The sequence below is a fragment of the Cornus florida genome, unplaced genomic scaffold (assembly GCF_030987335.1).
Source record: "Cornus florida cultivar Cherokee Brave unplaced genomic scaffold, ASM3098733v1 CherokeeBrave_3.0.0_Hap2_Chr08, whole genome shotgun sequence".
NCBI lineage: Eukaryota > Viridiplantae > Streptophyta > Magnoliopsida > Cornales > Cornaceae > Cornus > Cornus florida.
This window is the reverse complement of record NW_026775578.1, coordinates 79635294-79650160: the sequence shown is the minus strand read 5'-3', so window position 1 is coordinate 79650160 and position 14867 is coordinate 79635294. Positions and strand designations below refer to the sequence as shown.

At 34.8% G+C, this 14867-nt stretch overlaps 1 non-coding gene across 1 annotated transcript; it reads right to left on the bottom strand.

The window, feature by feature from the left end:
* Positions 1 to 13086: 13086 nt before the first annotated feature.
* On the bottom strand, positions 13087 to 13193 carry LOC132272134 (small nucleolar RNA R71). Its single transcript, XR_009469971.1, has one exon. It is a non-coding gene; the product is annotated as a small nucleolar RNA R71 (small nucleolar RNA).
* Positions 13194 to 14867: the final 1674 nt, after the last annotated feature.

The following is a 14867-nucleotide window of genomic DNA, read 5'->3' as shown; positions in this document are numbered from 1 at the left end:
TTTGTAATTTAATTTAGAAGATATTTTTAAAAAGGACCTTTTTGTAATTTTTGGAGAATGTGACAAGTGTCACGTTCTCATGGTGCCACTTGTTGGCATTAGGGTGGAGTGACTTAGATGCATCATCTTATGACATTTGGAGGGTGGAGATTCACCTACTTATTGGCCTAGGATTGGTGCACTTGTTGGCTTAGATGATTGACAAGTGTAGGCTTGAGATTAAGCCTAGGAAGAAGCCTTGGATTTGTGACAAGTGTAGGTTCACATTTTAGTCTTGTAATTATTTTTAAAGGATTATGGTTTTAAAGGAGGGTTTTTATGCAATTGACCATAGATGTGTGTGTTGACCATGGTGTAGGATCACATAGTGAGTGGAGGATTTCTATTTCCTCCACTCACACTTTTTCACATTATGTCATTACCTTCCTCACCACAAACCCTAGCCTCCATGGATGAAGCTTAAAGCCTTAAGCTTTGACTTTGATTTTTGAGAGCCTTCTATTGATTTCCAAGCTTAACCTTGGGAATATTTTTTGTTCCCTTCATCCTCCTATTCATAACCCTTGAAGGGTTTGCCATTTTGTGTTGATTTGCCTTGGATTCTATAGAGACTCTTCTCCAGTGAGGTAGGGAGTGTTATAATTTATTTTCTAAGTGATTTTACTTGCTTTTGTATGAGATATAAGTTGTATACATGTCTTATGTTAATTTGAGAAATTAATGATGTATCATAGTTTGCTTATAACTCATTTTAGACTTGATATATGACATGGCCATGACTTGATCTTTATTGTGTATTAAATTGGGATGATTTAAATGAGTTTTCAAATTTAAAAATTAAATGGATTTAATTTGATTTAAATTCCAGTTAATTGTGTTTTGCTTGTATTCCATTTTAGACTTGAGATATGGTATGACCATGACTTATTGCTTACTATATATTAAATTGGGATCATTTGAACAACTTTTCAAAATTAGAGATTTAATTAATTTAAATTATTTAAATTCTACATGATGATGTCTTGCTCATTTTGCTCTTTTGATTTGATATATGTAATGAGCATGCTATGTTGTTTAACATATAATAATTTGAGATTATTTGAAAGTGATTTGAAATCTAGAGAATTTAATTATTTTGTTTAATTAAATTATATTTAATGGCTCCATGGATCTAATTGTGTTTTAGAAGTTGTTTCTATATTCAAATCATGGACTTGGACTTGTTGTATATTCACTTGGCTATATTTTGAGCATAGGATAACATTGCTGTTATATTTATATTCATGAGAACATGTTTTCTTTATGAATTATATTGTTGCCTTGTGTAATGAGTTACACATCTTGTATGTGTTTTCAAATTTGGTTGTGTGTGGTAGATAGTTGATTTTCCTGTATATACATGTTGCTATATATGTTGTTGCACAACTTGTTGATTTTGGAAACTTAGGGATATCGTTGTTTGACTACGGCTAGGACATAATTCTAGTACGGGAGACTGTCCCTCTATAGTCTAATGTGCACATAGGGAGTTTACCCATGGGCTAGTAACCCAAAGTAACTATGGTGTCGGTCTGATCCGACGTGATGTCCAAGTATCCACCTTGTTTGATTTCGTATTTCAATTCCAAGTTGATAACTAAATGATGTTGTAACTTGTTGTTTCTTAATTGATTTCCCATTTTAAGTTTCAAGATGTTAACCTTGAGAAATTGTGCTTTATGCGTTGTATTGGAAGTTCTAATATTGGTCAAGTTGCATCGATATGGTGAATTGTGTTTTAAATGTTCAAATGTAGCTTAGGAATGATCCTACAAATTCATTTGGAACATAGACGTTAGGTGGCATAACCCACTTTTGTTGTTTTCGTATTTTAGATTTCAAGTTGACGGCTTTGAAAATCTATATCTTGTTGCTTTGTATAGCATGCTCTTATGTCGTTTGGAATTGCATGAAGGATGTGATTGATGCTAGAAATGTTCTAAGGTAGCTTAGGATGCTCCCTAAGTCTAACCTTTGACATAGACGTTAGGTGGCATGACCCTTTGGAATTGTTTTATGTTAACGTAAAAATATGTAAGAAATCGAGTCGATGCATGCTCATTCTCTACGAGTAAATTTGTTTACTCACCCCAAAGTTACTGGGGGTTTTGTTCAGGTACGAAGACTTGGTTCGTGATATTCATCATTGCTTGGATGATTGTAGACTTGAAGGTCTTAATTTTTGTAAAGGTTGGCTTGGAACGCCACTTATAGCCTTATGTGTCAAAATGTGTATATTTGATTTCATATATGTAATGTGTACATAAGTACACTCTTTACAATGTATTTGACATGTATGAGATAAGGCCAGAGGCCAATGACATGTAATTTGTATCCTATGTAATTTTTCCACTTCATGAAATATTATGAAAATATTGAAAAAATGCCAAGTTATTGTTTCTCCATGTTTGCATTGGGTGTGGGAATTCCATTTTGATTCTTCTATAGTGTCTCATTAATCATGTATGAAGTGTGGAAAAGGGCCAAACGGTCATTTGACTCCATTTTATATTTTTGGATTTAATGTTTTCCATTTCAAGTCTATTTTTACCTTTTTGGCTGTTGAGGGGTCGAATTTTGCATCGGCTATATTTTTAAGCTATGGACCATTGTAGCGTATCCAAATAGGTAAGTTACATTTGCGTGTATGATCATTTTCAAGAAAAACCCCATCCTTAGTGATTTGAGCCTCCTATGGACTCATTTTGCGTTTTTATTGCATAATCAGATTTTGGGGCATTCTAGACTTTTCACTGTAGTTTTATTTTCTTCTTTCAATATGGTCGAATAGAAAACATGATTTTAGGGAGGGTTTCTTTTTTGTGTTTTTCCAGAAAATATTGTCTTGGTACCGGAAATCCATCGCAAAATTCAGCTTTCTGTTTTTTCATTTAGCAGCTTTTTGGACCCTCATGACCTGATTTCATTGAGGGGCATTTTGGGCACTTTATATTAAGTTTTTTTTTTTTTTTTTTTTTCATTTTCTCCCACATTTTTATATAGAAAACTCAATTTTGAGGGGGGTTTCTTCTTTGTGTTTTTCCAAAAAATGTCATCTTGGCCCTCAAAAATCTATTTTTTCCCAAAAAAACCCTAACTTTTTGCTGACCTGTAGTACAAGTGATCGAGTGGTGGCTTCCTCGTAACCAGTGACATGAGCATGGGTAGTGTTGTGGTCTTCATTTTTGGTCTCCTAACCGGTTGGGAAGGGTTGGTAACCGGTTACATGTTCATGGGTTGACCATTTTGACCTTTTTACCCATTTTTTCTTCCGTTAGCCATATCTCTTTCATTCGGACTCCAAATCTAGTGAAATTTTTTTAAAACTTGACTAATTTTTCATTGTCTATCCAACGGTGTGCTCGGTTGTACCTGGATATTCATGAATAATTACCATTTTACCCTTTTAGTCTTAAGTGCTCACTTTTCTTCGTCTTGCTATTTCTCCTTCGTTCGGATTCTGAATCATGCGATTCTTGAGTCCATCTTGATTGGTTTTTCATTGTCTTTCTAATGGTGTGCTTGGTAGCATCCATTTTTGGGTAAAATGACCATTTTACCCTTGGTCCATTTCTTGTAGGGTTTTGAAACTTTTGTTTCCCTTTTGCTTCTGTTGAGCCTCGGGACTCCTCAGGAAGTCACTTTTGTGTCTTAAGGATGATGTACATATCTAGAGACTATGTTTTTGTTTAGCTTCCGCATTTTGGATCCGCTTCGGGTCATCACAGGACACACTGGGTTTGTAAAAAATTCAGGGTCGTTACATGCTCAGACTTGATCACCCGTGGCTATAGAATCGAGGGGTATCACACAATCCGACAATAACTAGCAGTCCGTATATACACACACACACACTATAGGATCCTTACAAGACTATAGGGTTGTCTCGACCTGAATAGTAGGCAACATGCAAATAGCACATAAAGTGGGCATGAATACCTAGACCTACTGAGTACACAACTGCACTATATCTAGCTACATCCTTGGTGATATACGCACCCTAACCATAATCTTAAGACTCAAGCTCATATTATGGCACCATAATCATATATATAAAATCCAGTAACCATCATATGTAGTATAAAGTAATCCTCTACAAATAATCCTCTATAAGTAATCCTCTATAAGTCATTCAACTTGTTTAGCTGACCTGACTCGAATATAAGGAGGACTTAACATTTTAGTTAATCTATTCCCTTTATACAAAATAGGTAAGACTTAACTTATTTGGTTAATCCGTCCCTAGAATTCCACCATCCTATACCAGTTGATTAAACCATGCAGTCCAATATATGATGCAACAAATAATATAGTACATCAATTAATCCATACATAGCATGATATATAAATCATACAAATAACCATTTGCATTTATTTCAGCAAATACAATAATTTAAATAGCATGTAGTTAACTTACATTCCAAGTAATTAACTTACATCTCATATAAATTATATAAAACTCATAATCATGAATAAAATCATTTAAACATTTATATCAATCAATTCACCCATTTAAATCACTTCATTTGCATTTATTTAAGCAAATACAATAATTTAAGTAGCATGTAGTTAACTTACATTCCAAGTAATTAATCTACATCTCAGATAAATTATATAAAGGTTCATAGCCATTTTTTAAAACTATTTCAACATTAATTTAATTTGTTAAACCAATTAAATTAATTCTTTCATCCAACTAAACAACTTATAGCTTATTTAATTCCCAATTACCCACATCCTTAGCACATATAGGTATATTATGCACTCTGGGATTTCCCAATTCCATTTAATCATTTAATAATTGATTAAAAATAGATTTAAACAAATCTAGATGCTTAAAACCAAAAATCCAAGGTCGCAGCCCAACTGAGCAAGCTCTGTTACAATCGAGTCGGCTCGATTGCCAACTGAGTCGACTCGATTACCAACCGAGTCGGCTCAGTTCCAACTGAGTCGACTCGATTGATGCTGAAGGTTGTCGTCTTCATCGGTTCAGCCCCTGTAAACCCTAAAACTTCATTGTTAAGGCCTCTAAGCTTCAACCTAAGTCCCACAAGTCCGTATTAATTTATTTTAGATGTTCTGAAATATAAAGATCCAACTTAAACACATAATCATGCATAAAAAATCCAAGAACATTCAATTCAAGAATATATAAATATATACCTCAAATCCTCGGTTCTAAATTGATTTAATCACACATAATTATTCAATTTTAATGTTTAAGCATCCTGGAATCTCCTAGACATGTATAGAAACACAAATCAAAGGGAGAGAGTAAGAGAAGAACTTGCCTTTTAAGGTTCCGAAATGAAAACCTTAAACCTCTTTCTTCTCTAATTTTTCCGACCACCTCTTGACTGCCTTCTCAGTCCTTTGCTCGGCCTTGAACCCTTGGCCAAAACCTCCTTCTTTTCCCTCACGTTATCCTCTTTATATCTCTCTGCCTCTAAGTATATAATATATCACATATATAAAACTTAGCCTCCCACAGACCTATACTCTTATATATATGCAACATATAATCCTAATCCTATATTAACCCTAAGTCTGCTAGCTTAAGGAAAACAAAAAGGAAAAATAAAAAATAATATATATATATATATATATATATATATATATATATATAAAAGTCTGCTAACTAAACTAACGTGATATATATATAGGTATGTATATATAATTTATAATTATTTATATAATACTACTATTTCATTATTATTAAAATTACTATATACAAATAATAATAATAATAATAATAATATTCGTACAACCATCCTTATATACATATGTACCCATATATATATGTACAACCATCCATGGGTAAATATTCGTACCCATCCAAATCTCATCCAAGTAGTCTATGCAACGCATTGGGTTGGTTCATTACTACTATCCAAATCCATTCATTTTAAAAATAAAATACAACATAAAACAATTAAATCATTTAAACTTAACAAATAATTATAATTAAACCACACATCAATTAAGCAAGCAAAATACCCAATTAATTAACTACACAAGCACCCAATTTACTTAAACAAATAATACAAATAACAAATAGACAAATAACCAATTAATCAAGTAATACTTAATTCAATTAAACACATAAGCAAATTAGTCAAATAATCAATTAAACAATTAAAAATGCAATTAAAACAAATAAATAAATACCGAGACTATCCTTTTAAAATTAGGGGTATTACATTCTTCCCCCCTAACAAAAGGAATTCCGTCCTTGGAATTTGCCCTTACTTTGTTCCATTATTTCTGAAAACTGTGAGCGATTACATCCTCCCACTCCTATGTAGACTCGGCCTTATTTTGATTGCTCTACTTAACTCCAATGTATCAAATAACATGTATGGTTCCTATATTTAAGAAACACAATAAATGTCCTAGACATAGGTTGTATCTAACAATAACTCAATCTTACCAAAGATTTAGTTAAGTTAATGATCGCTATTCCTCCAAGTTCCATAGCATATATGCACATTACTCTTATGCACTCATCGCTAACAATTTGGTAACGCTAATCCACATGCTACTACCTAAATTGATCAACACAATCTGTGAAAAGTCAATTTAATAAATAAAACTGACCTTCCTCCAAAAAAGATCTTGCTTCCTATATGGAAGACATTACGAGCAAATTACTTTTTGATAAAAAAAACTTTAGTATACGAGTTTTACTATTTCCAAAATCCTACTGCCACCTCCCAACTGCGCGCAGACCACTACAAAGGAGAGTATTTCTCTCTGACGTATCTTTAAATGAAGTCAAGGTCTGATTGTACAACCCTTACTTCCATTTCAAACCAATAAATGAGAGGTCTGCACTATGTAATATAAAAAACCTCCAACGTTGTCACATCAACCTCCTTGTGCCAACAATATCACAGACAAAATTCTGAAAAGTGAAGTAAACATTTCCATTTAATTGTCCATGAAAACCTAGGATATATGCCTTAAGCATAACTTCCACGATCAAATTAAATTTCTCAATCAATTCCTCCGTCTAGAGATATGAAGCAAAGCTGCTGCTCCAAAATCTTCAGAGATCTCCTTCTAAATAGCACTTTTCATCCACTATAATGGGCATCCCCATGTTATAACACCATTATCAGTGCAATGTAGAACTAATATGAAGCTCTAAAGTGAACATTATTCTAATTAATGTTCATAAGACAACTTACTTAATCCATTACTCTTATCCGGAAAAATTTCCAATTCAATGTCGATAATTCCTACCGACCATCCACTCTTAATTAATCCTACTCCCATTTTGATACAGGAAGTGGCAAAAATCTCCAATGATATCCGATTATCAATTTTCCATCTTTCTGACAGGTGCAACAATTAGAGACAATTATGGACATGTCCTTACCCGTACCTGTTCACCCAAACTGACATTTGATGTCCTGACGTAACTTATAACCGTCTAAGTGCACCAAGAAAAATTCATGAATTTTGCATCTCAGTCACTCCGGCATCATTTACAGAACCTACTAATCCAATACTTTAAGCTTTATTTGAGTAAGGTAACACCTCCCCTAGGGTCAACTCCGATATTCTAAATTAACCTCCTTAATTACCTTGGTAATAGCAAGTGTTATTATTACACATGGTATAAATTCAACTGATAACTCAACAACTAGCCGAAAGATTTTAAAAAATCACATCGATTGTTAAGAGCATCCACTTCCATATTTGCTTCCACCAGATAGAACTTGATACAAATTGTGAATCACCACTTCTATCCATCGAAACCGTCTTGTGATCCGTTCTATTCGTATGAACTGATGTCATACCAGTTCGAAATAGACAAGAATTAAGCTGACCTAATTTATTAGTCAACCAATATCTCAACCAGAATCCTCACCCTTATGTAAAATCAGCAATCCCTCAACTAAATCTGTGAAAAATACTCTCTCATTTCCACTTCAGTATAGGATATGGCTGCAAGGTTCTAGTAATCTCTAATGGTCAATCCCGACTATCTAACAAATATTAGACTTGGAGACAAAATCACTATGTCCCTCCTCCTGCCTGTCCTCCAAACATCTGTTTCATAGCGTGATGCATTATATCTCTACCTGGATGAATAAAGAACTAAGAGTTGTGAACCTTAATCCTTGCATCCTCCTTCCAATTGATCTATAGAAAATACCGTTAGTCTGGTACCACCAGCCTTCATCGATACCCATTGTTTAAATTGGAGCATCTTCAAAAACTAACTCTGCAATTAAATCCATGCAACCACTGATCTATGATAAACTTACCGATAAGGAAAAATCAACCGTAACTCCATTCATCAAAAGTTAACTATCATTTTAATTCAACAAACTACGACCTTTCCATACACACGGTACACCTTTTCTTTATATATAAGTGATCGGTCTCATCCTCCTATCATTGGCACACCCTATTTCTTTAATGAAAAAGTATGTGTCAATCAGACTTCTTAATTAACATCAAATGAATATGAAACATTTCCATCCTTCAAATAAGTCATCAATTTCCTAACAACAACTAATTGTTACAAATTATGACCTAAAAAAAATTTCATATTATTGATGCAAGTGAATAAGACTTAGTTCCCTCCTCCATGTGCAACAACGACAACTCCTCCTAATGACACGCCCTCGTGAATAAAATTCGTGATTAAGAATAGACTGATGAAGATTTATTCAGTCTACTATCCTCAATCAGTGTCATTCCAATAAGTACCTAAACCAATACAAAATCCTCCTTCTGTCTTGGTGACAACTTCTGAAATTTCTAAGAAGATGTTCTGCAACTCTGGCACCTCTGATAAACCATAGTGGTGTTACAGTGGTTTTTATTTACCACAACCTCACGAATACCAAAATATTAACAACCACCATTATCATGGTGTTGTAATCAGATACGTATCCAGACCAAGTGTCAAATATCAAACTAATCGTACTAGATTATTTCACTCATAGTGATGGCTTAACTATCCCATCCCGAATAACATACCATAATGACGCATGTCCAAGTCCAATAAATTGGCTAGAATCATGTATATCTACCTGACCACATGCTCATAATCCTAGCGTAAAATAACGTTATTACTCCATGTTATTAAAAACGGTAGTTAACTGATCACATACTTGTGTCCCCAACTAAACCACATACCAAATCCCGAATAATAAATGAAAATAAAACATATATGACAAACACAATACCATAAAATATACTCATATTCAAGATATAGTTCTTTCTAGGGAAGATCTCCTCTGAAATCTAACTTACAAAATTATTTCACACTTTCCTTTTATAGTTTTGTAGGTACACATCCAACCTTGAAACATATCCTTTAAACATAGCTTAAAAGCAACATATTATTACCTAAGCAAAAACCAAAGGCTTAACCCTCATCCTCCTTATACGCGGAATGTAAACTGTCGAACTTGCCTTTATAAAGCAAATTAGAATGTCATAGCATAATACAAATGCTCTTCTAAATGTGATATAAGAATTATACATTTTGTTCTGATAAGAACTCCATTAAATCCCTAAACTCCTGAAGAGTACTTCTTATATATATCTTTTAGAGATGATAAGAAAGTTTAACTATATGTAGATTGATCCACAGAAATTCTACTAATATCATTCGTTATATTAATAGCAAATAAGATCACTATCGCATGATCATTCATCTTCAAGATTCAGTACCATCTTTCTTGGATACCCCGAAATCTCCTTTATTAGGATCCTTTTCAGGCTCCTCCTCCTCGCTTTTCTCCTTTTTGAGAATAACTGAAGTTATGTAGGCCCCAAGATGCAGTGACCTATCACAAACACTTCAATCCTTCATTGGCTTATACTTTAAAGTAGTGTCATCCGAAACTAAACCTCTGATCCCTAATTCTGCCTTTTGGCAAAGAAATCAATAACGTACTCCTTTACTTCTTTGGGTCTTTATCATTGATGAACGCTGAAAAGTGCGTATTTAAACCCCTTAAGCTTAGTTATTCTAGAACCTTTATCTATCTTATTTTACCGTCTTGTATTGATTTCGTGTTATTTCCATTTTCAGGGACTTATCCTCGAAATAAGCTAACTTAGCCAAATAAGAGCATAATTGAAGCAATTCTGGGATTAATCAAAGAAATGAGCAAAGTAGATCAAAAGGAAGCAAATGGTGGAATTTCAACAACTTCGATCGATCTCAAGAAAAGTTCGATCGATCCAACTTTCATCGATCTCAACACTTCAAGATGGATCTGAGCCATATTTGTCCCTGTTCAAAGATCTCAAAAGTTTGATCGATCCAACTTCCTTCTCTGATCGACCGAACATCTTGTCCCTATCCATATGATTGATCTTATCCAGTTGTACCACCCTACCAACCACTTTTGTCCTTTTCCTGAAAATATCTTCAAAATATCTCAGATTTGTTTTTATCCAAAGAGGCACCGCCATTGAGGATCAATCCAACTTCAGTTCGATAGATCTCAGCCATGTTCGATCGATCCAAGTCCAAGGTTCGATCGATCGAACTTCCTCCAGTGCGAAAAAGTTTAATTTCCAGCTCACAAAAGTTGTCCTTTATCCAATCACTGGGGAATATTTGTTATATGACCCCAGCTCATTTTGGGTGTCATTTGACCCACCTATATAAGGATAAGGATTACTTTTAACATAGAGGAACATATTGTATATCATATCATATCATACTTAGAGAACTCTTAGGGAGGAAGCAAAGAAGAAGATGAGGCTAGAGACACCATTGGAGACTCTTCATCAACCTAGAAGCAGATTTCAATCATGGAGCTTGCCCTTGAAGGTTGGAGGACATCATCCATGAGTGGATAGACATCCTCTTGGGGCTAGAGTTAGCCCTAAGCATGTTTTTTACTTTTTGATTTATGTACTTTTGAGGGAATTTGTATTGTGATTCATGTCTTGACACTTTTATATATATAGATCTCGTTTCTTTAATGATTTATATGGTTTAATATTTCCAATTGATCATTTCATTCTATCCATATGTCTATGTATGCTAGAATAGATGTTCATGTGTTTGTCTCTATTTCTTGTGTTATTGATGCATGTCTATGTGTGTTGATACTATAGATCTAGAGATTATCAAGACTTAGTGCTTAATGTCATGTTCTTGTGGTTTATTTGATGGTTCATAGTCATTTCTTGATGGATTATGCCACTCCCTTAGTTTAATTAATTTAATTTCATGTCATTAGCTTAGTTGTAGTGTAGTTGTTAAATGGGAGGACAATCCATGCTTGTTGTTGATGTTCCATACTTATGACAAGCAAATGACATGTATCTCTAACCTTATGATGTGTTTGGATTGTGAGCTTAAAAAAAGGATTAATGGCTTAATTTGATATGTTGTGCTATCCACCATGTTGTTTAGACAATATATGTTTAATTTTTCATCCATGCTTGTTGAAACAACCACACACACATACTATATTTCAATACATGTTGTTCCCCTCATTAATCATTTATTAAGGGTGTAGAAAAGCTATGCTTAGTGGTGATCTCTAAACCCCAAGATCTCTCTCTATCTTTTATTTTCTCTATTGCATTATTGCTTACTTTAGTTTAATTTGCATCTAGTTTAATTCAACCAACCAACCACTATTTTGATCACTCGACCTACTAACCCTAATTTTGATTCCTCAAGCTAGTACGACAACTCAATCCCTTGGGACGATCCCTTCTTGCTCACACTACATAGTATAGGTGTTAAGCGGTTTATAAATTCAAATTATGGTGCCCACTTGACACTAATTTCCAAATTCAAAGTTTTGTGCATTGTTTTGTGTGATCCCCGAGCACGTACCATAGTTTTTGGCGCCGTTACCGGGGATTGATTGATTGGCAACGTCGTATTTGTGGAATCAATTAGGAATTAGTACTCTTTTGATTATGTCTTTACTTTGTTTTCAATTTTTGTTACTTATTGTGTTTGTTCTTGATTGACAAGGAGCATTGAGTTAGGAAGCAAGCAAAGAATATTCCAAACAAAGGAGCTAAGCAAGCAAGGAAAAATGCTAAAAATTTAAAAATTGCTAAGCTAAGCTATAAATTTGGAGTTAAAGTGCTAAAGGACCTTTGTGAGCTTTTCTTTACTCATCCCTTAGTTAAATCGTCGGCCTGCGTGGAGGCTTGTATTTCAATTCTTAGATAAATCGTGAGCCCACGTGGAGGTAATTTACTTTTCTTGCATTTTGTTTAAGCATGGGAGTATGAACATTGTATGTGGAGGAAGTTTGTTAATTATTGATTTGTTGTGAAGGTGGAGTGTTTGTTGTTATTGCTTGTTGTGTTTCATTGTGCATGCATGGTCGTAGATCATTGAGACCCACTATTGTCCCTTTAAATTTTCATCTTGAATCCATTGTTCGAAACCTTAGGGGAAGAAGTAGTTCTAATTAATCCATTGCATTAATGGAAGGAGACAATGAGGACCATATGGAGGACCTTGGTTACATAGACCAACAAGGTATCCTCCATCCCAATGTGCATCATCATAACATGCAAGTTCCATTAGGCATGCCAAAGCCATATGTTCATCATCCACAACAACAAGGCCAAGTTCCATTGAGAATGCCAAGGCCAATCTATGCTCCACCACCTCCCATCAATCAACGCAACCAAGGTGCCCATGTTGCACCTCTAATTGCTAATCCTCCCCTTGCTTTAAGAGATCACTATGTGTCTAATGAATATAATGCACCCACATGCATTCAATTGCCGCCATTTAGAGCACATCACTATAAAATCCAGCCACAAACCATTCAAATGCTTCCTAATTATAATGGACTTCCAAGTGAAGAACCTTACAAGCATTTGGATGGGTTTCTTGAAGTTTATTCCACCGTAAAATATTCGGACATACCGGAAGAGGTCTTAAGGCTTAAACTTTTTCCATTCACCCTTAAAGATAAGGCAAAATATTGGTTTAACAATCTCAGGCCTTTTTCAATAACTTTTTGGGCTGAAATGCAACAAGAGTTCTTGAAGAAGTACTATCTGATTTTTAAGACCAATGCCATGAGAACTTTAATTCGAGAATTTTCACATGGGGATGGAGAAACATTTCATGAGGCATGGGAACGCTTTAATGAATTGCTTAGGAAGTGTCCACATCATGACATGCCCAAATGGCAATTAGTTCAATATTTCTTTGAGAGCTTATCGGACAATTACAAAGGCATGGATGATGCTTCCATGGGTGGCTCTTACATTGATAGGTATGAGGATGACGTGTGGCATCTTTATGAGAGCATGAGTGAAAATTCTTTGCATCGTACTTTATCTTCGAAGAATGGTAAAAATTCTAGTGGTAGGAAGAGTGTTGGCTTACATCAAGTCGACCACTCTAATGAAATTGCCGCCGAAATGAAATCATTATCTCAAAGGTTTAATCAATTTTTGATCAACCAAAACTCGGCGAATCAAGTATCTTCTTTCCCTAACCATTCTCATCATGCATCCAATGAGACATGTATGACTTGTTCAAGTGTTTTACATTCTACTTCCAATTGTCCCCATGGACATGTGCAAAGTGAGCATCATGAACAAGCAAATGATGTTTTTACTAATCAAGGGAACAATCCTTATGGAAATCATTACAATTCTAGTTGGAGGAATCACCCGAATTTCTCTTGGAAAAACCAAGGGGATGGCTCAAACCCTTTCCAAGATGGTTTTTAAGGAAAGTACATTCCACCTCCAATGCAAAGCCAAGGTTCCCAAGGTTTTAGATCATTATATCAATCACAAGGAAACCAATTTTCAAATTCTCATTTTCCTAATCAACCATCATATTCCCAAGGAAATGTTAGAAGTCCCACTTTTGAAGATAAAGTTTTGACCGCTTTAGGCACTCTGGGGGCAAACACACAATTGCTTCATTCTCACTCTCAATCCATTGATAAGCTAAAAATCCAAGTCGGGCAAATAGCGAGTACTTTGAATGCAAGAGAGAAAAGAAAAATGCCTTTGAATGCCCCACAAAAGCAACAATGTGTTGTGGAGACTCATTCCTTATCGGAAGGTCACACAATAGAGCATGTCAATGCGGTGACTACTTTGAGAAGTGGAAAGATTGTGGACAACCAAGTGGGTGTGTCCAATAAAGAGAGTGAACCAATGCAACCACAAGTTGATACCCGTCCCGTTTCATATCATATTCCTCTTTCATTGCATGTGCATGACCATATAAATGAGAATGTGTTGAAAAGTGATTTGAAAAGTGATTTTGAAAAGAAAAATACGAAAAATGATTTAAAAACTTCTTGTGTTGAAGAGACTTCAAAGAAAAATTCTAAAAAGGTTTTTGAACCAAAAGTTCCATTTCCGGATGCCTTAAAAGGATCCATTTCTAATGACAAGCAAAAGGCCAAAGTCAATGAAATCATGGGCGTGTTTAGGCAAGTGAAAGTCAATCTTCCACTTTTGGATGCAATCAAGCAAATTCTGGCTTATGCTAAATTCTTGAAAGACTTGTGCACCCAAAAGCGGAAGAACAAAAGCCAAGCACCTAGAAAAGTGGTCTTAACCGAGCAAATGAGCTCAATGTTGCAGCATAACACTCTCCCCAAGTTTAAGGACCCCGGTTAACCTACTACTTCATGCATCATTGGTGATCATATCATTAATCGGGCTTTCCTTGACCTAGGAGCTAGTGTTAATCTTCTTCCATACTCAGTTTATGTCAAATTAGGCTTAGGAGACTTAAAACCAACGTCGGTAGTTTTACAACTTGCCGACCGATCAATCAAAAAGCCTAGGGGTATCATTGAGGATGTCTTGATTAAAATTGATAA